The following is a 20034-nucleotide window of genomic DNA, read 5'->3' as shown; positions in this document are numbered from 1 at the left end:
ACAGCACAAGGGTCAACCCTCTCCACACACAAACAGAGCTCATTATACAGGAAGGCAGAGGATAACAGCACACGCAGCCGCTGCTCTGAAATCACCCAAAGCATCAGTCACATCTAAACAAGGTCTGAGTGACCCGACCTTGGGAGGCAGGCAGCAGCCAGCGTTGTGCTTTAATCTGGCCAGGAGGCAGGAACACAGGTAGAGAAAGAAGCCAAGAGGAGCAGCTGGGACTCAAACTGCTAATTTAGTAAAAAGCCCCAAACATTTCAGACATTGGTGAAAATAAAACTGACCTGATCCTCTGTAGTCCAGCAAGGGTAGGATGGAGATGATGCTTTGGCAAGGGGTGTTACCAGATTCAGCACAAGGATAGGAGAGTGTGGCACTCAAAGGTAAGGAGAGGTTTTCTAGAAAGAGGGAAATGGAAAAACATTTACTACGTTTGTCAAATGTATAGGAAACAGAGTGCCAGTTGAACAGAAAAATACACAGGAAAAAAATAAATAAAACCAAGGTGTTTGGCATCATGCATGGCAGTAAGATATGTACAGATGTATCAGTACAATGTGAAAAGGTGTATGTCATCAACCAAAGCTGCTTACAGAATCAAACAACAAAAAGTCAGTCAACAATTCTCTAATGATGCAGTGTGAGCAGGATCTATTTCTTTGCAACCTGTTCATATATTGATTTAAAGCCGTCAGTGAGCTAACTTAACGTGCACAGCAAGTTACGCTAACGTGCGTACTGCATGTTTGTTTTATCTGTAGGAGTTTGAGCGGGCTATAATATTCACATGAAGACTCTGCCTGTCTGTAACTAATATGGCAGAATAAACAGGGGTGCAGAAAGAAAGACAATACTTATGTCACAGCATCATTATCCCCAATCACAACACAACACAACACAGAGGCCCACTGGTAACACATCCCCTGTAACAAGAAAGTATGTGAGGGATGAGGCGGGAAAGGTAACAGCGGAAAATTGGAAATGTTTAGATTACTCTAAAAATATCTTTAGTAGATCTATAATAACATGAAAGTTTGTTCAAAACCAAAGTATGGTTGTAAATAATTTGCCTGAAATGTGTGTAGATATAACTATTATTTAAAACAATATATTTTTTTTATTTAACAAGGTAGTCCCATTGAGATTGAAATCTCCTTTTCAAGAGAGACCTGGCCAAGGTAGCAGCATCAGAGAGTAACAAACATACAAAGAACTACAAAAACAACACAACACGGACAAATCACAAGAGTCAATATTTCTAAAACATATTTAAATACACAGCAGGCTTTCAAGAAAAACTATTACATGCCTGTTACCACATTCTTTATGATCATCTTAAATTTATTCAGTGATATTAATGTGACTAATTTGACCTATTTTTGAAGATTGTCGCTTCCTACATTTCTATGTGGGCTGTAGCTCTCATGCAGTGGTGCTTCTTTTAATGTAGTATCACTTATTCTACAGGTAGCTTATTGCACTTTATAAGTAGCTCGTTCAATACTTTGTTCACACATCCGATTAGAAACTCTTTCAGATACCCTTTAGCGTCCATTTTTAAAGGTCTGTTTACAACATCGCTAACCTTATGATGCACATTATGGTAGCCCCTTTTACATGTTTTGATTAAGACAGGACTGATACACCTCTGCTGTGTGAAACGCACAGAGGCGTCATGGTGGGGGAGGTTACACCAGCACTTGAGGTTGTAACAGAGTTGAAACGGAGGTGAGATGGTGTCACTGTCAGAACCAGAAAAGCGCTGTATGTGCACATCTGAGCATGTGTAAGTTACATGATGTGACTCTTGTGCATCTACAAAACTGTAACGCAATATAAAGTCACACGCTCGGACACCAGTACGAGGTAGTTGCAGGGTTCAGTGTTACAGCAGTGCTGTTGAATCTTGAAGTGTCATTAAATCCTCCAAACCAGCAACACAAGCAGGCTGTATCCGTCTACTGCAACATCTCCTCCCTTCACTTCAGGGAGACCTCCAAACTGGCTCAACCCAACATTACAGTGCTTAACATTTGATGGGTATCAGAGTGCACAGTCAAAAAGCACAGCATGAAATTTTTACATTAGCATGTTAGCGAATGTGTAACCAGATGGTGCTGCTAAAATGCACACGTCCATGTTAAATTTTAACCAGCACACTTGAAAATTGGTGGCAGTCTGGTGCCCTGTGTGGAGGAGGAAGCTCTGAAGACCGAGCTCTGGTTCAACATTGTTGGTTACAAGATCAATGATATTATACAGAGTGAGCTCCACAGCTGCCTGTGCACTGATAAGCAGGACAAGGTGTCAGTGTGTGTCACAACCTCCAACACACACAGCACCTCCAGCTCAGGGTAGTGACAAGCTCCCTCCTTCAGGACCAGGAGGTAAAACCAACGACTCTCTCCACCCAGAGAAAATCCATACCATGGTGTTCTCTCAGAGATAAACCTGGAGGGGCCACTGGTGCATCCAAACCCCTCCTCCATCTGCATTTAATGACAGCCCCAGCCAATTCCCAGTGCAACCAGTCCAAACCGAGCCAAAGTCAGGACAGGAAAATGCATTCTGGAGCACAGAGTGGTGAGTGTGTATGTGGAGGATGATTAGGGGCTGGGACAGGTCATGGGCTTGATTTATGACTCATCCCAACCGTTGTGGGGCAATCAAAACGCACCAGTGGTCCCATTCTGCATCCACGTCCTCCTCCCCCGGTGGCTGGGAAAAACAGGAGGATGTGGGTTTGTGTGTGCATGTGTGCGTGTTAGTGCGTGTTAGTGCGTGTGTATGTGTATGTGTATGTGTGTGTGTGTGTGTGTGTGTGTGTGTGTGTGTGTGTGTGTGTGTGTGTGTGTGTGTGTGTGAGTTCACTGTGTGTGTGCCAGAGGTTTGTTGATACTGTGTGAGCATCTCCCATCCCTTCTGTTTCTATATAAAGGATGGACCTCTACATTAGAAACACAATAGAGACCCTCCCACCCCCCATCAGTCTCCTACTGGTACCAACAATGACTACTTTATGTGCGTGAGTTTGTGTGTGTGTGTGTGTGTGTGTGTGTGTGTGTGTGTGTGTGTGTGTGTGTGTGTGTGTGTGTGTGTGTGTGTTTGTGTATGTGTATGCTCATGGACAAAAATGACGATCACTAATCAAGTCCTCACAAAGAAGGCCCGTTAACTGCTTATATGATGACTAACGACCCAACCACAGTGTGACAGTATCTCAAACTGAAGCCTGTGTTTTCTATCTTCACAGCTGCTCATTCTCAGGTTTGTAGTCAAAAGGAACTCAAACTGAACTGACCTGGAAGAAAAGTTAAACCCTGATAAGCTTTTCTGGATAAATTGTGAGATACATTTTTGCTTTGTTTCGCTGCAGCATCATTTTTGTTTGCGTTGGTTCAATACAAGCTGCAAAATATTCTGAATTTGCAGTGACATAAGTAGCAAAAGAAGGGGCAGACGAGTGCAGACATTGTGATTTATGCTTTGAAAGGTCTGTCTGAACAATGACAGGAGATAAGAACTTTTGAACTGTTTTTTTTAATAAAGAGTTCAAGGAGAACAAACACACAGAGCTAGTGATGCAACGGATCATCGTTGATCCTTGATCCGTACGGATGCCTCCCCACGGTTTGGCACGGACGTGGTGCGCGGATTGGTTGATGAAAAAAGAAAAAAAAAAGTTGCGCGTGTTCACGTGATGACCGCATGTTCAATCCACACTCACTACGCAGACAGACTGTTACTGGGTCAGTTAGATTCCAATGCTGCCAGTGCAATTTTTAACTTGCACTTTCGTTTATGAAGCAGTTCACATATTGGCACTCGCCAGCTGTAGGACCCTAGAATGCACAAAAACGGTGTGTTCAGTTTGCAGCTCAAATAAAAGTGGACGGTGAAAATCAGCGAGGGAAGAATGGAGTGAAACTTCTGAAGTTCCTCTGCTCCTTCACTTGCCATGCCATGAGATGCAGTGAATGAGGCAGGACTGGCCCACAGATAGGGAGCTTTGCTCCAATTCCAGCTCTATAGCACGACTTTGCCACACCGTCACACTCTGTCTTACACATAGGGTGAATAAATCATGCAGCCTCTGTGGCATCACCCATTGGTTTCCAAATAGACGTTTTGAAGCGCAAAGATTGTGCAAGCCATATTTAAAATGCTGACACAATCTGACTTTAAATCAAGTTGAACAGGCAAAGAGGTGGAGAACAACATGTCAACTCAGCCATGCCCCTTATCTTAAAAACTAGTGTATGAGTCCTTCCTTTTAAGATTACCTTAACAGATGCATTATGGTAATATCTTTACCTCAACATGAGACCTGACAGGGATTTCTTGGCTTTTGTGGACAGCCTCAAGTGGACACTCGAGGTACTGCAGTTGTTTTGCACTCTTACACAGACTTTTTTTTTTTCAACAATGGAAGTCTATGATTGGTTTTTCATTGCAGACGAGACGTAATAACAGTCCCACCTTGAACTGGCAAGGTGAAAAAATTCCAGAGGCTTCTATACAATGTTAAGTCAATTTTTCTCTTGAATTAAAAACTAAACTCTTAAAAGCATCTGAGCGAAGCCAAATTATGCGTGAATTTTAACTATTCACATTAAAAATAACTGCATCATGTAAAGTAACCCCTTAAAGATCAAACCAATAGTCCATCTTCCAGAATCATATTTACTCCATCATACTTCATTATCTTAATTGATGATGATGGATTCTCAGTGGTCAATAATACTTAAGATATGATCCTAAGAGCTATTTATTGATCTGAGCTGCTCAAGTCATCATCAAAAAATCTCTCTGTGTCTGAATCTGAGACAAGCCGGGATTTCATTACAAGATTATTTGGTGCTAACTCGATAGTTTGTCCATCCATCATTCTTTATTGACCACATGGACGGACACTCTGAAAACACAAAATCACACACCAATTCAACCACTGGACATTTTGATAATTTGTGTGTTTATCACCAGCTGTGTCACAGATGAGCTCCTTAACAGATCAATAGAGAGGGATGAATGGTACACACACACACACACACACACACACACACACACACACACACACACACACACACACACACACACACACACACACACACACACACACACACACACACACACACACACACACACACACACACACACACACACACACACACACACACACAGAGAGGAGCATCAGCTAACACTACACAATCAGCCTCCACCTTCTCATGCAGGATCAAAGCCTTTGCAGCCCCTCTTCTTGCAGGCTGAAACAGGATAATTGTCAGGTCTGTGTGCATGCTTGTGTGGTTTCTGACCACAAGTACACAATCAGACAACAAAGAACTCCTGCCAGTGAATACAACCACACCCTGACGGTGCCATAGACGATCAGCAAACACATCTCTCTGTGCTGTTGTCCACAGTGACGGGGAAGTATCAGCTTTCTCTGTTAAAGTTACAGTTTCTCACAGAGTACATCCCTGGCTCTGATTTCTAGTTTTACAGACTAATGCTTTATTCAAATTCTGTTACTTTGAATACTTATGTTTTTTTTATGCAAAGTTCGTCTGCATTTTATTTATCACAACTCATGACGGTGAGATGATAGACCAGGTGGCCTCCTCAGGAGAGCCGCCCCTATAGTGTACCTGCTGAAGAGCAGAAGTTTTATTAACCAGGAATCACCAATGCAAAGAGACTTTGTAAAATACTTTTTCATTGGTCAGATCTCTGGACAGGAAATTTAAATTCAGCTGTAGAAACGCTCTGCCAGTGCCCACATTGGTATAATGGCTTATTGTGATGTAATGCCTTGGCAATATTTTCTAATGCCTCACATTATTAAATCTGTATAACTTAAGAATTTTTATTTAAGTAAAAAAACACTGTGATCCAGTTTAAAAGAGGAGTCCATCTGAACAAACAAAACACCAGATTATAGTGGCTTTCCTAAAATGGTTCCACAAATCAATATATGACGTCAAGGTGGGTGTGAATTTTCCTTAATATAATCTACAGCTGTATTCACATTTCCACAAACCCTTCAAAACTTCCTGAAAATTTCAAGCCGCATGAATGTTAACCACTTTTTTCACCCCAACTTCACCGGGATGTTTTCCAGCCAGCCCCTCAGCGACATTCCTACATGAAGTCAGGGAGAGATGATGTGAGAACACAGCAGGAAATATTGCAGAAAATTCCCCTCAAGTGAGTGGGCAGGGTGATGACATTTACATCTTGCGCTCAGTGCAAACTCTAGAAAGCGACATGTGACAGGATGAATCAAAACATCCAGTCTGGTGGATGGAGAAGGCATTCTCGAGATGAGAACACCGTAGCATAGATTTAAATGCAAAAACATGTTGTCACGTCCTCCCTCACCAGACTCTTCTCCCTTCATCAGGAGTTCATCCTGGTCGTGTATTTAAAACAAGTTCCTCCAGGTTATCCTGTATCCTCAATAATGGGATGTAAATAATAGCCAAAGTTTCCCCAGTTTTCCGTTTGTCACCTCCTCTGACACCGAACCTACAGCAGAGTGACAACCTATGAAATAATTTCTAAGCATTAAATCTGGTCACTGATGGTCTTGTTTGCTTTTGTTGGTCACATGGAGGTTTCACTACGAGCTTAAAACTCCTCACAGGAGCTTTAAGTCAAGTGAAAGTTGTTCTCTAACCTTTGAGGTTAAATTGGTTGCCACGTCTCATCCTTTCATGCAGTGCTGGTGAAACTGTCAGATGGAGCTTATGCATCTTTGATCTATGGCTATAAATGAAAAGATGGTTGCTTTAAGTGTTCTTGACATATTGTGCTTACAATGATGCAAACGATGGACAGCTGACACGGAAACACAAAGCCTAAGGCGACGGCTGTCGCCAGCACGGAGGCATTTAAAACAAGTGAGAGGATTTTAGAATCTCAGTGTCCCAAATCTGCGAGACCTAATTAAAAGGATTGACTGGCTTCTTACAGTAGCTCTGCATGTGTTGATGTGGTTCAGTCTTACACCACAGAGAACAACATGTTTATTTCTTTGTCTGGATCCCACATGGCACAAAAAATATTTGGATTGCTGGTTTAAGGCTCCACAACAACTCCCTGGTACTTTATCTCACTCCTTCCTGTCTGAATGTGTGTGTGTTAGTGTGTGTTTGTGAGTGTGTGTTTATGTGAGTGTATTCTAGGTGCTTCTTATGGGAATGAAATTGAAGGATCGACAGTCTATTTCCACAGTCTCTCCTCCTCACTGTTATCTGCACAGTGGCCTGACAGCTGCCTAAGTACTAGTCATTACTCTGTCCTCCCTGCTGGCCGGCTCAGATAGAGCCAGACTTAAAGGAAAAACAGCAACGCCGTGACTGATGCTGTACACATGTCAACACCAGCAAAGACTCCACGTGTACTTTAGGCAGTAAATTGGAAGAGTTTAGACTCCAATCCATTTTAAGAACAGTTTGATAACATTGAGGAGATATTCAGCTGCTGACAGGTAGAGTACAGCTGCAGCTTCAGAGTGGGGGAGTTTCAGATTTACTGTGTGTCTCCTCATGCTGTCATGTAGGTGTGTTTACACAGCTAGTAAACAACAGATGAGGATACAAAGTGTGTTTGGTTTCACAGGCTGCTGGTCCTTTGGATCCGCTGGCTTTGAAGGTGTCAGGTAACAGATGCACAAGCTGGCAATAAACCAGAGACCAGCAATTACACACACACACACACACAGACACAGCTAATCAACATGTTAACAAAAATGCACAGTCACACTGCGGCTTCGATTCCCAAACGTCTTCATTAATTCTTCTTCACAGCAGCGAGTCCTCGGTGGTCGGGCCAGAGCTCAGAGCTCTACAAACACAATCAAAGACAAGCGGCTCCAAGAGCAATCTGCTTTTCCAATCACCCTCCTTCAGGCTGTGTTAACATTAGCTTCAATTGGCTGCTCTGCTCGCTTCTGAGTATCGAGAGTGGGCATGTTCGTAAGGTCATTATACAGACTCAGCCCTCCCCTGCTGTGACGGGGCCTACACGCCCCTGTTTAATTGCCCCTCCATCCTCCCAAAGTCATCTGGGACATCCCATTTGTTACGAAACATGTTTGATATTTCATTTAAAACATGAGGTTGTAAGAGCTGAAGTGCTCCTCTAGCCAACATCAAACACAGAACCTGCTCTAATACGTCTTAACGGTCCTCTGACAAGGTTAGGTCCAGCAGGCACCTGGTCTTAAGAGGGAAGCACTGTTGGCACATTAAAGCTCCTGTCACACCCAGAAGACATCAAAGAAGGAGAGCAAATTAAGGCCAACTGCTGTGTCGCCTGATGTCGCCTGATTCTGGGCAGAGATGTTGCACTTGAACGCACCACAAAGTCTGCAGTCAGTAGCCAGCTAGCCTTGTAGAGGAACATAGGGCTGGGCGATAATTCAATAACGATAATTATCAGAAGTAGAAGACGGCATTGAGCAGCCAATCATGTTGCAGGGTGAGAGGTAGGCGGGGCTTAAAGATGTTTGGCGCGGAATGTAAACAGCTGAAATGAGCGAGAGCGACACTGAAGAAACCTACCAGCTCAAAGCAGAGTCGTTAGTCTATTACTGTGTCAACTCGGCTTTAACTATTAACTTAATACACTGAATCAAATTTACTTTCAGGATGTGTGTAAAGGAAGAGCACAGAGACAACTTCTACCTTGCATGTCTAACAAGTCCAGTGTCCACCGTGACCATCGTGAAAATCTCATCTTACACAAAAGACCTGCTTCATGTTAACACCGTCAACAATGAGGGATTCAAGAAGCTTATCAGAGAACAAAATCTAGATACAAGCTAACAACTTTCACTCAGGATCAAAAATCTGCCTTTAAATACACATGAAATAATGATTTGCTCTAGAGGAACATGCTGCAGGAATAACTCTCTAACATATCAGGTGGCTGTAATCAGCATTAAAAAAAAGGGGAAATCAGAAAACCTTGAACTGCAGAAACACAAACCTTTGTTATAATAAAGCCTCATATTCCAACCATATGTGCTAAGGTATGATTAATTGGTGACATCATTGCACATGTTTTTCTCGCTGTGTGAGCACGTAATAATTTTTCTCCAGAGTTGAACGTCTGAGGAGTGAGACATCTTGCATCCACACCATCTTTGCTGAGAGGTTCATGTTAAATTAAAAAAATGATTACTAAATCAGAACCATTACTTAACTGGCAAATCATTATCTGATTACGTGAATAATGGTTTCAATAATCAATGACTAGTCGACAATCAAAATAGTCATTATGTGCACACGACTTTAGCTCAACACTCACCCCACAGTAACACAGCCACTTCTCATCAGTCTGATAAAAGGATGCAAATCCCACCGGTCCCATCAGCCCATTGTTTTTTTTTCTTATGAAAGAAGGAAGGGTAAATCACTCTCTTGCTTTCCTTTACTTTCTGTGCACTGATTCAATAATCTCAACAGCCAATCAATGTTCCTCCTCTTCCACTGCCAATTGAGCATGCTTAATTGGCCATGAATCAGAAGGCTACAGAGCCACACAGCTGGTTACTAAAAATGTGCAGGGCTCACAGCAGAAACCAGAGACACAGATGCTAGCAGACACACTGACACCGGACATTGGCTGATGGCTGATCCACTGCCTGATGTGTCAGGGCTTCGCGCCAAATTTGTGAGGGCGCTTGTTCTTCAGACATTATTTTTCTGTCACCTGAACTCCTTCTTGCAGCTTTCAGAGCAAAGATAGAATTACTTTTGCTGTGATGACTTCCAAGAGCCCTGAATTCCTGTATCATATACTGCTGCATTGGCACCTGGAAAACCACAAAGTCATGGCTGAACATCCTGGATCATATTTCATCTCACTAAAGGAACCTGCACCCAAACATGGCAGCTTTGCATCTCTTTGCTGTCACTGAAAGTTAATTCAACTGAATTTTTTCAACCACTGCATCCCAAATTCAAGACAAACACATGTAAGACTATAAGCCACACAACTGGTTCGTAATTGTTTAAAATGTTCTATTGAATAGTCTCATTTACAGAATAAGTTTAGGCCAATGATGTGAAACACTTTGGGCGTGTGAGGCTGAGGTCTGTGCTTCCTCTGACCTGGACATTTGAATTTGATTTTGAGTAGTTTTGCCTTTTTGCAGTTCTGCATTTAAGCACTTTCTGGCTCTCTGACGTTGATGAATGAAGGCACACATGATCACATCCCCATGTGTGTAAGAAAACCTGATTTCAGCATGTTTCATCACAGCTGTCTGTAGTGTTCAGTTATTACAGTGAGTATAAAGGAGCTGTTTTAGGGGTATGCTTCACTCTCTTTATTACGGGATGTGCGTTGTGGAATATTGCCTTGCATGACACGACCGTGAAAGTGTGCTCAATACTGTGACAGGGCTGCATCTGTAATAAATCCAAAGCTGCACTTAAAGGTGCTTTTAATACAGCAGTGTTGCAAGACCATGCCCAGAGGAGCCTGGAGCAGGAGAGCCACACTGGCACAGCTCCTGTCTGCGATGACATGTCTACTTTGAGGGGGTTGGGGTTCTGTGCTTCTATAAATACCTTCTTACATCCAGTGATGATTCCCACGACTCGTTTTAACAGCAGAAGGTCCGATATTGTACAGACCACTTCTAAAAGCCTGCTCATGTGACTGCTCTGTGGTTTCTCCATGCTTTGGTTTCTCTGTTAATGCTTAATTGCCCTGTGGTTTAAACGCGGAGGGAAACAGTGAGGATGGGTTCCAATTTGCCAGCTGCCTCCCCCCCAGAGACCAGCGATGGCGTCTGTGTGTAAATGTGCATGCAGTGAGCTGGGGGAGGGTGCCAAATGGTGTGTGTGTTGTTCTTTCATCACTGTGTGAGGATGTGTGTATGTCAGTGGGTCAAACTCGCTCCCCAGGGACTAGCAAAACCTTATTGATCCGCCTCATATGTGTGTTTAACTGTACCTCTGGGTATCATCTGGCCTCTCTCTCTCTAATTTGTCCATTGTCTCTTTCCATCTACTCTCCCTCTCTTCATCTCATCATTCAATTCACTCATTGCATGTCCCTGTAATGCCTCTCTCTCTCTCTCTCTCTCCACAGCTAACTTAGTCTTCTGTCTCTCTTCTCCTTTGCTCTTTCTCAGTCTGTCTATTAATTTACTGCGTCTCGGATGGATGGAGGGGGAGGGATGGAGAACAGACAGAGGACGGCTGGTTAAATGAGAAAGGTGAGGGTACGAGACAAGGTGGAGGATGGGAATGTTTTAGAGGCAGAAAGAAGGAAGAGACGCCTTTGTTAGGATGTGTCTGGCTGGGTGGAAATGTAATGAAGCTATCTTAACTCAAACAAAATATTTGAAATATCTTCAGTCAGATTACTCTTTAAGGGCTGATTCGTGTGTTTTAAAGATGGGCCCTGTCTTTACATAACAGGATTTAAATGACAGAAGCTTTGGCAGGGCTCCAGTCGATAGCCCTGAAACAGGCTATTTATTGGCTCCAACCTAATTCGTGGCAAATGCATCTGATCAAAATGTGTCCGCTGACCGCTTACATGACCGCTTACATTTCTATTTTTAGTGTCTGGAAACATTTTAAAAGAGGTAGACAGTTTTTATTAAGGTATGGCATTTATTTAAAATTATATTTTGGGGCTTTATGGGCCTTTATAGTCTATAGTTGACAGACACTTTGAATAACAGCCTCAGTCTGCCTGCAGGAATTGCATGAAGCCAATTCCAAAACCTTTCAAGTCATTTGGACTTAATAAAGTGATAAGAAGGACACGGTTTGATAATGCCTGAATTAACCTTTAACACTTAACATACACCGGACACTTTTTCAAATCTCGTAACAGATGGGGAAGCAAATTAACACAGCTGCTGAGCCCCGAGGCTCACCAACGAACAAGCAAATAACCTAAACCAAATTCCAGCACCACAGCAGAGAAGCAAATGGCGTACCCTCTCATTTTAATACATTTGAATAGCATAAAGCTGAGTGTGCGCTGAGGCCCAGCTGAGGGTGCCTAATGAGAGGAGAATCTACAAACACTGTGTGCTGAAGTGTTTTTTGTTGTCTTGTGTTTTTTTTCTCAAGGGCTTTTGGACAAATTTGCATGCACAAATCTGGGGAGTGGATCACATCAATTAAACCAAAGTTCTTTGTAGCTGGGGATGTTTTGGTTAAAAGCTCTTCCACTCCAAGCCTCCTTGTTCCAGCATTTTCCTTTCAAAGCCAGGCACAGTATGGAAGGGATGACCCACTTTTTTTTCACCTTTTCACGGTTTCCCCCACTTTTGATAGCGCAGGGATCCAACATCAAAGAAGTGCAGACTGCCCGGTGAAAGCACTCAACCCTGCCGGGGTCTAATGTCCTGAAGGTGTGGAGCATCTTCAAGGAGGAGGATATTAGAATTAGATATGGAACTAAATGGAAAAAAGCTGGAGGCTGCTGAAAACCCTCCATCAGGGAGTGAAAGTCATGGAGATGGTCAAGCAGTGATTGAGATTCTGCACTGTGCTCGGCTTGTCCGGGAAGCCGGAGATAAATGTAGGTGACTTTAAATTTAAAAGAAGAGGACACAATCAGTGAAATGAGTGTCTTCATTTGTCCGTCTTGATGGTGGAAGTCATGTGAAGTTCAGGCATAGATCATGCTGCTCCTGAGACAAAAACACAATCAACAAAAAAGAAGACAAAAGGACGACTAAATGACATGATTTGATTACATTGTCCAGCTTGCTGCGGGCGATTCCAGCTGCCTCGCTGGGGGAAAGTCACCTTGTCTTGCTAAGGATGCGGCGACACAGGGGTCGATTGTGTTTGGCATTACATCACTTATTTAACCCTTTCATGCACTGTCAAACAGAGAGAGGAAACACAAAGAAAAGTACCTCATTTGTTGGGTTTACCTCTAAAAAGGAACAAAAGCAAACACAGGAGCCCGACGCTGCTCTGAGGGAAAGCAGCATCTTTGTCATGAGGAACGTTTGGTCCCTGGGAACAAGTGGCCTGCCACTGATTTACAGTCCTCCTGGGATGGATTTATGATTAGCAGCCACTTTCTGAGATGACCACATCCTTCAGGGATACACACACGACAAGAGGACACAGAGTGATAATTGATGCACTACTGACGGACTTGGTTAAGTAGTCACTTATGTGCTGATTAGAAAAGTCATTACATCCCAGGAGTTTAGCTCTAGAGGGAAATGAGCTGTTTGTTTTTTTTACTTTCATCTCCTCAAGAGGCAAAACAACCCGTCTATTTATAAATCCTCACACAGCTTTTAGCATTACCATTATCTTTGCTTTGTAATTTATTGTGGGTTAAAGAGAGAGGGAGTCAAATCTGTTTAGAGCCGCACAAGAACAAGAAGGCAAACTTATGTCTGCTGAAAATATCAGAGTTTACTGAATAAAACTTCACTGAGCTTCATGATTCAGGAGGGAACTTGCTAAACTTAGTCTCTGTCTGTCGCAGTAACAGTGTTGAGGCATTCCCCATTCACATAACTCTTCAATTCTTTAAAAATAGTTCTATCCATCCATAGCAGGAGGACATATATTATAGACTGCAACGTTCTATTCTGAAGAGAAACCGCAGCAGAGTCGCTTTACTGTCAGATTTCACTTATCACATGTGGAGCGTGAGGAGGGTTGATCCTGAACAATGTAAACAAAGGCAGGTGACCAACGTGACAAAGGCCGGGAGATCTAAAGTTAAAGATCAAAGCTGCTCTGTATTCACATGGAGCAGAAGACACAGGAACAATACGTTCTGAGGGGCACGGGAAAAACCAACAAACAGGCTGACGGAAAGAAAGGACACCAAAACTGTGAACTTCTAAACATCCAGGTCGCTTTGGTTTATCATCACGAGGAGAGCTGCTTTGTATTTGGTTGAATATTTCAATCCAGGAGATGACATAGTTTATATCTTTGGGTTAGAGTAATGATGATTAGTCCAAGTGTCAACAAAATAATGAGTGAATTTGAATAGTCAATAATTAGCTGGTTACATAATCTTCAGGTTTCTCATGATGTGAGAGGACATGACATCATTTTCCAGAGCCAATATGCCAAGGGGTGAATGGTCTCCAATCCTTTTATTCCCTGCTGAGAGTTGAACATGCATAGCAGCGACCAAGCAGTGACAGGTAAACAAAACATAGCAAAATGGAGACTGATGCAACACCACTGCATCTTAATATTTCTTAGTCTGAGAGAATTTCTACCCCTGGGAAGACCAGAGCTGCCTGCAAAATGTGCAAAGTGGACCCTGCATATGTTGGAAACTTGTTGGTAATGCACAAGTTTTCAAAGAGCTCTGACATTCAACTTAAAAGTCCAATGATACAGCAAGTTACTGTCAACCCTCTGCATGAGTTTATGTGAATGTAGCATGAAGTGCTTAACAAGCAGACAATGACTCCAGTATTGTTCTAAGGGACTTTATCATTTGTGATGTCATCTTTATGATTCCTTGTTTCTGTTACTTTATTCAAAGGTGAGAAATGTCTCTACACTGAACCACGCCTGGATCAGCAGCTCTGTAATGTGACTACAGAACAGTTTGATATACGTAGCTGTATACTACCAGTCAAAAGTTTGATAACACCTTCTCATTCAAAGTTTTTTTATTTATTTTAATTATTTTTAAAACTGTAGATTAATACCAAAGACATCAAAACTATGAAAGAACATATATGGAATTATCTAATGAACAAAAAAGTGTTAAACAAAGAAGAATATGTTTTATATTTTAGATTTTGTAAAGTAGCCCCCTTTTTCCTTCATGACAGCTTTGCACACTCTTCTCTCAGTCTGCTTCATGAAGTGGTCTCCTGGAATGGTTTCTCATTAACATGAGCCTTGTCAAGAGTTCATTTGTAGAATGACTTGCCTTCTTAATGTGTTTGAGACCATCAGTTGTGTTGTTCAGAGGTAGGGTTAGTACACAATGGATAACCCTATTTGACTACTGTTGTAATCCAGATTATGACCAAACCAGGTAATTTCATAGTTTTGATGTCTTCAGTATTAATCTACGATGTTAAAATAATTAAAATAGATAAAAACCATTGCATGAGAAGGTGTGTCCAAACTTTTGACTGGTATTGTATATGTGAGCTTAAATAACACATTGATCAGCTCACAGAGGCATCAGAGCACCACTGATGTTTATTAACTTATCTTGTGAGACAGGCTGTGCCCTGACTTTAATTGGTTCAAAGACTAAAAGACTAATGTGAAAACAATCAGTCCAGCACTCTGCCCTCCGAAACAACACTCTCTTCATAAAAATGACTGATCCCTGCATGACTGGCTCTTGCACTGGTATGTGACAAGGGACTACCGTCATCACTTTCGTCATTAGCAGGTCTCTCCTTGCTTGCAGTCACAGTCACTTTCTGGCAGCAGCAGTTAACATCAGTCTGAGAAGGGCTTTCCACTTTGTTGAGTCTGCTTCATGTGGAGCAGTAGACACACCTCGCAGAGCAGCCAATAGCTGCCTCATACCAAACCTTCTTTAGAGTCTGAGCAGACAAAACACTGCAAACTTTATTCACCCACCGCGAAACAAATGACCCGCACAAACCGAGTACTGTGTTTCACTGAACGCACAAAACTTCCAGGCCAACTCTGCAGTTTTTCAGCGGCTGAGCGATCTTCAGATGAAGCGTATGACTTGAGTTAATCTGGTGACGCAGTATGGGCTCATTTAAGCAGGTTTATTTGGTATCACTCCAGATTCTTCATCAAACCCCCTAATGTTAGTTAAGATGTCTGATACGCTTAAAAGCACGCTAATCTGCACCCCCTATCTGTCCCTCCAAGCTGAGGTCCGTGTGGGCCGAGACTGAGCAAAGGTTCAGAGAGGCCTGCAGCAGCAGATGTGTTGTAACACATGGTCACAGAGCAGGCTGGTGAACCTGTTGTCCACCAGCCAGAGCAGCACACACAAGCCCCAAATGTATATATTTGGCAACAGCTGTGATATAATGCCTTTTGTTTCAATCAAAATAACGTGTACCGGACTGCCGTGTAAAGCTTTTTCAATCAGGATTCAAATCATTTGCTGAAATGAGATGGTTCTTGTGAAATCAGATCATTGCTGAGAAAAATGGATTAGTGAGGTGGGCTTATGAGGTACAGTGGGGGTTGGGTGGGGGGCTTTAGTTATCTACGGGTTGATTTGGATTTATACTAAAACATCAAATTGCACATGTTGATTTTAGACGATCATATGGGCTCAGGGCTCATCATATTTTTGTGAAGTTCGTCACATTGCATCTCTGTGATGAGCGTAGTTTCAAAGCGTGCTCACTTTTAGTTTATGTCTTCACACTACAAGCTCAAATGCTCAATTCAAGTTCATTGTTCAGATCCATCTTCATCCTCTGAGTGTGACCTGTGGCAGATTCTCATGGGAACTTGTCACGGTCTTGCACTGACCTGCATGCTTAAACAACAACAACAACAAAGACGATACCTGCAGCACAAAGTACACAGAACTTAACACAGTTTCATGTTGAAGTTGATGTGCAGTTGAAGCCAGCAAATCAAACAACAGAGAGGAGGAGGAGGGAGAGGAGAAAGAGTAACGTCAGTGTCGTCAATGCAGAGGTGTATGGATTCAGAGTCAGAGCCAGGTGCTGTGGGCTCAGGACACCAGTGGCTTCACAAAGACTAATTTTCTACCAAAATTCAGGATGTCAAACGATACCCTTTGACTAAATCTGTCAGTGCCTCGAGTTCAAGAGAGTCATCTCCTCAAAGATGCCTGCAGGAGTCGGGGTGCTGGAAACAGGGACGAGTTTCTGCACGTTGTCTAACCTCTACATCCCCAGTCTGCTTGTCACTTAAGAGACATTAGATGGATTATGACCGGCCTGAGGTCCCATTGCAAAAGATACGACTTGTATCTGATTTAGAGGCACATGTGAAGGTGGCCCAAGTCTGATTTGAGTCCATGTGACATGTGCTGTTCAAACTGTCATAAAAATGAGCTCTGAGTCACTTATGAGCTAAATAAATCAGATTTAGGTCACTTTTGCAGAGTGTGAACACAGCCTCATAAACGTGTAAATAGGCATCTAAAAGGCATCAGACCTTGTCATTTAAAGCTCCTGTGAGGATCTTTCTGCCTGTGTTTATTCTGTCGCCTCCTGTGGACACAGCTGTACCTCTCATCTCTTTGTTATTATGTCTTATACATTACGTTAGTTGTGTTCAAACAAGAAATCTCACCCTGCTTTATTTTCATGCTCAAACACACAGAGAAGAAAAAAAAAGGCTTCTTCAGATGTGCAGAGTTGATCAATTTGACTGACGAATAACTATACAGCAAATGTCTTGTCATAGAGGTCTGCTTTTGTTAGTCATAAGAAGCATCAATATTAACTTCATCAAGTTTCACGAACAGCAAAAACTCCTCACTGGAGCTTTAATTCTCTGAAACTTTCCTGACAGTGTGTTTAAATTGGCCTAGATATTATTTGTTACATGTATAATGTGACAAATTAAATAAACCAATCATGTGAATAGTTAGACAAAAAGAGAAGTCAGCTGCAATTGTATGATTTTAGCCACAGGAGTTTAGTGAAAACCCTTTATGGTAATGTTATGCCGGCAGGATCTCAGCTCCCCCTGTGTGTGCATGCTAACTGTGATTTAAATAGTAGAGCCTTTGAACTCTCCATTCAAAAATGAATAAACATTTTTAAGGCTTCAGGTTTAAACATACTTTAAAGGGCTTCATTTATCATGTGTGCATTTGTGTTATTTCAATACAAATCCAGAGGCTTTAAACCAGTCCTGTGCCTCAGTCTGACAGAAACAGGACAGCTACAATAATGGACTCTGGCCTGCAACCAAACTGAAAATGAATCATGCCAAAATGAAGCCAAACAGAAGATCCAATTTGTGTTTCCTTTTGCTAAATCAGATCAGAGACAGTTGGTTTCAATGTGGTTTCAGGGGTTCTGAATGCAGTCTTGTTTTCAGCTCTTCCTTTAATGCTTTCTTCGCTTTGCATCCTATCAAACAGAAGCACTGTGCAGTATTTTTAAAGGACACCATCACAGTGTCGGGTTGTTCCTGAGTGTGCCCACAGAAAGGAAGCCAACACACCTTAAAATACACCACACATTTCACTCTCCTGCAGAGTTTCCTGTCTACACTGGCTGATCATTTCCCTGTAATCTAATGCTTGGCTTCTCATCTCCGGTAGCCTCAGCTATGTGAATGTGCATGTGTGAGTGTGCGTGTGTGTGTGAATGTTTGTGTCAGTGTGCAGTGACTCTATTTTCAAAGAACAGGGAACCAGTAATTTACAGATGACGACAGCGAAATGAGATTTTGACCTCACTACACTAAAACTAACTGGACTCAAAGTCACATGTAGGAAAGGTGTGTGTGTTTAAAAGTTTGTGTAGCTTTTGTGTGCAGGCAAGCAAGACGGCTTGTATGTTTTGCATGTAACACAAGGTCAAGACTATGACCTGTGGTAGCAAATTAGGTGAGTGAGGGCTTGTGTGTGTTTGTGTAACCAGCTGAAGACGATGTTTAAAGTTTTTGGAAGAGGAGGGCAGTGTGTATCTCCAGATAATGAAATACCGCTCTACAGAAACTGATGTGTTTGCAGTGTTTGAGTGTTGAAAATAGGTAAAGTTAATGTGGACACAAGGTGAACAAGAGTGCAGGTGGTAGGTCCAATATTTTTTTATCATTATTCTGAATTTTAAGTCAGAATTCTGACTTTTTTATCAGAATAATACAAAAAATATTGGACCTTATTATTTGTTTTTCAGTGGCCCTGATCCTCTTCAGTAGGTGGTATCTTATGGCAATTATTGCTGTTATGGATTACTGCAGGCCTAAGTCAGCCACTGAATGATCCTGCATGTCAACATTTACAGTAAAGGTAGTGCTGGGTGAATAGTGCAGGAGACATTTAAGGAGAAACAGCCAGTAGTGCATAACAGGACAAACAAGCAAAGAAAGACCAGATAGTGTTACATTAGTCCTGCATGAGTCCACACCAAGGACAAGGAGAATATGTTCTTCAAGACAAAGATAAAAAACTGTATCTTTGTTTCTTAGATTTGATCTTTCCTGCCCACTCTGTGACATTCAGCCCCCTCTGAAGAAAAGTATCTTTCAAACATAGTTACTAATACAGAGTTTTATTTTTGGATGGACTGCTGAACTTGCTGCAAATAATATTTCACAAAAGTCTGCCGCTAACTGAGGGAGCAGGTGAAGTTCTCTACATTACTTCACTCAAAGTTATTTCAGCAAACAATCGTTCATGGTCACTTCAACCCCTCCGTGAATAAGACTCTTCAGCCACCGTCTGTTCAAGACTCAGAGCTCTCTTTTATTCCGGTTCACTTTTTAAGTCTAATCCTCTGTCCTCCAGCTGAAGGACACTTGGGTGGTGTCTGAAACCAGAGGGCCAGTCCCCTGCCCTGTTAAAGCCAGACCTGAATGAATGGGTTGATGTTATGAAGCTGCTGACAGTGGGATGCGACCCTGAAAGTTCTGGTTATATGAAACAGATGGCTGGATGCACGGCCCACAAATAAAGGTTATGAGAAGACATAAACGGCTGACCCACCAACACCATCCGCCTGATTCAACCACAACTGCTTCCTGGCTTCTCCCTCTCTGGTTTATCCTCCAACCAGGTCCTCCACTCTCTACCCAAGCCTGGAAATAAATAGTCCTGGCTCATATTTCACAATGTAATCAAAACACTGGGCTTTGTGGGAGCGCCCAGAGGATAGCTGCCTGGCAGAGCAATGGGACAGAGAGGAGGAGGACTTGGACAAGGAGGAGAAATAAGGAAGGGGGATTAGGCTTCAGTTTATGTAACCAAGGTCAGCTGGAGGAAAAACACAATAATCCTTGGCAAAGACAAAAACAGTTCGAGAACAAGGGAGGAGGTCTGGCTGAGGGAAAGGAAATATGAAAACAAACAGATAAAAGTCGCAGCAGGGAGGCCTCC

The 20034-nt window shown here is 42.4% G+C and overlaps 1 protein-coding gene across 2 annotated transcripts in view; it reads right to left on the bottom strand.

Moving 5' to 3' along the window:
- Nucleotides 1-20034, bottom strand: part of plxnb1b (plexin b1b) — a 127646-nt gene that overhangs the window by 83487 nt on the left and 24125 nt on the right. For both annotated transcript variants that reach the window (XM_034681524.1, XM_034681533.1), the window contains one exon: nt 294-407. The gene's annotated coding sequence lies outside the window, so the exon portion shown is untranslated. The remainder of the gene's footprint in view (nt 1-293; nt 408-20034) is intronic.

The sequence above is a fragment of the Notolabrus celidotus genome, chromosome 1 (genome assembly GCF_009762535.1).
Source record: "Notolabrus celidotus isolate fNotCel1 chromosome 1, fNotCel1.pri, whole genome shotgun sequence".
NCBI lineage: Eukaryota > Metazoa > Chordata > Actinopteri > Labriformes > Labridae > Notolabrus > Notolabrus celidotus.
The sequence above is the reverse complement of the archived record's forward strand: the minus strand, read 5'-3'. Positions and strand labels throughout refer to the sequence as shown.